This window comes from Arachis hypogaea, chromosome 10, assembly GCF_003086295.3.
Source record: "Arachis hypogaea cultivar Tifrunner chromosome 10, arahy.Tifrunner.gnm2.J5K5, whole genome shotgun sequence".
Classification (NCBI taxonomy): domain Eukaryota; kingdom Viridiplantae; phylum Streptophyta; class Magnoliopsida; order Fabales; family Fabaceae; genus Arachis; species Arachis hypogaea.
In genome coordinates, this window is record NC_092045.1 from 43,964,335 (window position 1) to 43,968,810 (window position 4,476).

A 4,476-nucleotide genomic window follows, 5' to 3' on the forward strand; every position below is an offset into this window, starting at 1 on the left:
GATAGAGGGAAGACGCTGCTGTCATGCTTCATGGTCGCGGTGATGGAGCCCGCATCGCCGTCACCCATGGCCGCTGCCCTTACCGCTGCTCTATTTGGTTCTGTTTTGAGCTGCGCCGCCCTCTGGGTGGTCACTAACAACAGCTGCTAGAGCCACCAGCGCCACTGTTACTCCTCAAATTCCGCCTCTCTTCCATTAGGGTTTGCTACAATGATTTTACCTTCGTTCTGTTCTATTGTTGTTTCTTGGTCAAATTCTTGTTTTAATTTCAATAGCATGTCTTTGTTTTAGCACGGCCATTTCGCTCCTCCTGTTTTTCTGCTGGAGCTATCTTGAGTGTTGATGATTGTGCTGCTATGGAATTGCTAAAGTTGCTGCTGCCATGGATTAGAAAGAAAGGGGATTGTCGCGTTTAAATTCTGTGGTTTCGACTAACGGAGGTAGGGGATTCGTTTAAAAATTAAGAGTTTTTAATTTAAGAATGCCAAAAAGCATTGAGTAATTGCAAATAATTTATACATGCTTTGTATGACTAATTAATGAGAATTGATGAATTTGGGAATTGTTAGTGAATGTGAGTATGTTTGAATATGCTGAAATTGATTTTTGGTATTTGATGGTGCTGTAAAGAATTGGGTTCTCAGATGAGCTATATATGTATTTGTTAATTGTGATTTTGTTAGTGATGATGATATTGTTGTCGTTGCTGCTGGTTGTATTATGATTGTGAATGAAGATAAATTTGGTGTTGCTTGTTGAATTGGAAATATGAATTGAGTTTTATAAATTGAGGCTTTTGTTGATGCTGGGATCTCTGGTTATGTTTATGTCTAGGTTTGGTTGTTGATTTGAGAAATTATGAAAGTGGGGGAGCTTGTAAAGGTGGTAATATGGACTGGTAACTGGTAATATTGCAGTACTTATGTTTTATTGGGTAAACTTTCAGTTTTTGCATTGTTGACGAGGAAATCTTAGGTTCATTTTAAATTTTTGACCATGGAACATCAAGATTTAGTGGATAAGAATGAAGAGAGCATTCAATCGATCGAAAAGGTTAGCAATGCTGAAGATCAGGATAAGATGAATGAGGTTGAAAGTGTGAAATCTGAGTTGGTTAATGTTGATGAGAGCAAAGATTTGCAATCTGAAACTTGTTGTCTTTGGGTTATTTCTGCAGACTGCTCATATTTGATAACATAGAGAATGGAAGCTTAAAGGAGCATCTCAATGGTAATTTTTGAAAGAAATTAGAAGGATGAGGTTGCAGATTGCTAATGAAGTTGTAGCAGCACTGGTAAGCTCTTTAAACAAAAGCTTGTCAAAGAACCAAATTTGCCTAATGTGTTTTGACATGAAACTGCACTCTTCTTATCATATTTTTCTAATGCAAGTAATTTGAGGACTATGAAAAGTTAATGTCCCATTGAGTTCATGAATTGCTATTGGATGCGTGACATCCCTGCTAAGCTGTAACTGTTTAGCATTTTTCATTCTTGGCATTTATGATAAAATAAATATTGGAAACTATCGTACTTGGTTTCATGGAAGTGAGTGTAAATTAGTTTCTGTATATATTTATATTCAATTCTCCTACCTTAAAACATGTTAGTATATAGGAAGATTAAAATTTTTACAGAGTTTCCAACAGTTGCATGTTTCATTCAGTTTGCCAATGAAAAACAAAAGCTTAAATGTGTATCTACAAGATAGTTCTGTATGACTTGGCCTATTTCTGAGTTCTTTCTTTTGACCAATGCATCAAACACTGTCCACTTACTATTAATCTATTACCTTATGAAGCCTTCTTTGGCTCCCAGGTAAACTCATTTTGTGCTAGTTAAGCTCCATCTGGCTTTCGATCCGTAGCTTATCCTGTGTTGGTGTGTAAGACTGCACATTATTATATGCTGTAAGATATTGGCTGCTCAATTTATTATCTTTTTCCTTTCATGGATATTTATTATATTTTTTAAGTTAGCTTGAAGTTTCAATGAGAAAGATCATGTTAATTAGTAAATGACTGCTTGTGTAAAACTAGATTATATTTTAAAATTTAAATCCCTTTCGATGCTGACTTACCAGACTGAATTGCACTGTAATGTTGATGAAAAAATTAATTGAAATAATTGTCAAACACAGGAGAAAACAGTGAAGCAATAAGTTCTTTTAGTTGATCAATTTGCATGATATTAGTTATATATAAGGATAATGGTATTTGATAATATCATGCCTTCCTTTTCTTTCCTTTCCTTGTAAATTATTTGTTATCTTGTTTCCTTGAAGTTGAAACTTCTCTTTTTGTTTATGTGTTTTTGTCTTTTTAATATCTGCGGCTACTGTGTGATACAGCAAAGTCATGGATATCTTCATAAAGGCTGCTGAATATATGAAAATTCCAGTTCGTAGGACTGATGACGAACCTCTTCAAAAGCTCTTTATGTTATTGAGGAGTGACTTGAACCTTGACCTCAAGAACATTAAGGTACCTTATACCAATAATGCGTTGTGTTCAGATTCTCAAGGCCCATTATGTTCAGAGTTTCTCTTTTTCTTCTGTCCTAATTCTGAAGATAGATGATCTTAAACTTCAAATTTATTATTAAGTTACTGGATAAGTAATTAGTATATATTATATATTGTTATAATTGTGAGATGATCGATTTTGTTGTCATCACAAGTCAAATCTGTCTTATGAAACTTTATAGTATGATTATGTTTTTTTAGTGGAAAAATTATAATTAGTGTTATATCTTGTTTCTAATTTTTTTGTTTCGGTTTTTCTTATTTACAGGAGTGCTGAAATGGTGACCATATGCTACCTTGAGGGCTCAAGAATGTTTTGATGCATAGAGACACTAATCTATGTTAGAACTTTTATGTTTTGGTTGAACTTTTATGTTAGAACTTTTATGTTTTGGTTGAACTAATCAATGTACTCACTAGCTAATGTTATTTTGTTTCAAGACAATTTTAGCTAAAAAGATCTTGTTTGACTTATGTATGTATTTGCATATTATATACATGTAAACTTGTTTATTAAAATCGTTAATATATTAGTTAATTTAAAAAATAATTTAGTAAATTATGCATGTAATTTTTAATAAAAAAAGTTGTTACAAAATAATTAATTTGCTTTCGTAACTAAAGAAAAAATGTTACAAAATTATGTTACATTTTGTAACAAAATTTTGTGATAGGAAAAAAATTGACTGTCACGAAAAGTACCTTCAAGATCAAAATTTGTTATCACTTTTGTAACGGTTTCTGGTTTTTTGTATCAGAAAAAATTGTTACAAAATATGGTATTGAATTGTAACAGTTTCATTTTTTGTTACAAAAACTTTTTGTAACGGGACTTACTGCAATGGACCCTTTTTTTGTTACAAAAAACTTTTGTTTCAAAATTTCGACGTTTTGTAACAATATTTTTTGTTACAAATGCGCCTTTTTCTTGTAGTGTTCCCCTTTTTGTACATCAATGAGAGTTTGTCCAGTTGCTAGGAAAGGTTTTCCTAGAATGAGAGTTGCACTCTTGTGCTCCTCCATTTCCAGCACCACAAAGTCAGTTGGAAAGGCGAATGGCCCAACCTTGACAATCATGTCCTCTATTATGCCTGATGGATATTTAATGGAGCCATCAGCAAGTTGGAGGCATATCCGGGTTGGCTTGACTTCTTCAGTCAACCCAAGCTTTCTGATAGTGGATGCAGGTATTAGATTGATACTTGCTCCAAGGTCACACAGGGCTGTCTTGGTGCAAGCACCTTCTAATGTGCATGGTATCATAAAGCTTCCTGGATCTTGAAGCTTTTCTGGTAAGCTTTTTAGAATGACTGCACTGCATTCTTCAGTGAGAAAGACTTTTTCAGTTTCTCTCCAATCTTTCTTATGACTTAAGATTTCTTTCATGAACTTAGCATAAGAAGGTATTTGCTCAAGTGCCTCTGCAAACAGAATCTTTATTTCAAGAGTCCTTAGATAGTCTGCAAAGCGGGCAAATTGCTTATCCTGTTCTGCTTGGCGGAGTTTCTGAGGATAAGGCATCTTGGCTTTATAATCTTCAACCTTAGTTGCTGCAGGTTTATTCCTTACAGAAGTGGTTGAAGAAGCCTTTTTAGAGGGATTATTGTCAACACTCTCAGGTGTCTGATCCTCCCTTGGCTTCTGAATACCAGGATTGGGTGAAGATTGGGCGTTTAACGCCAACTTCTCTCCCTTTTCTGGCGTTTGAACGCCAGAACTGGGCAGGGAATGGGCGTTTAACGCCAGCTTTCCCCCCTTTTCTGGCATTTGAACGCCAAAAGTATTCCTCTCTGGGCTCTTACTATCCTCAGAGGGATTTTGGACAGTGGTTTGGTTAACCTCTGTCAATTGTTCCTTATTTGGCTTTTTGCTGCTTTGAGCAGTGTTATTCAATGTCTTCCCACTCCTCAGTTGAACTGCTTGACATTCTTCTGTTATCTGTTTAGATATCTG

The 4,476-nt window shown here is 34.9% G+C and overlaps 1 long non-coding RNA gene across 3 annotated transcripts; it reads left to right on the top strand.

Annotated features, from left to right (window-relative positions):
- The first annotated feature begins 234 nt into the window (after window positions 1–234).
- LOC112715590 (uncharacterized) lies at window positions 235–3,042 on the top strand. Of its 3 annotated transcripts, none has more exons than XR_011866624.1 (5): window positions 235–440; window positions 835–1,089; window positions 1,178–1,294; window positions 2,350–2,482; window positions 2,792–3,042. It is a non-coding gene; the product is annotated as an uncharacterized lncRNA (long non-coding RNA). The 3 variants fall into 3 exon arrangements; XR_011866625.1 differs by lacking the exon at window positions 235–440 and adding an exon at window positions 1,818–1,909 and having other exon boundaries at window positions 447–1,089; XR_011866623.1 differs by lacking the exon at window positions 235–440 and having other exon boundaries at window positions 447–1,089.
- Window positions 3,043–4,476: the final 1,434 nt, after the last annotated feature.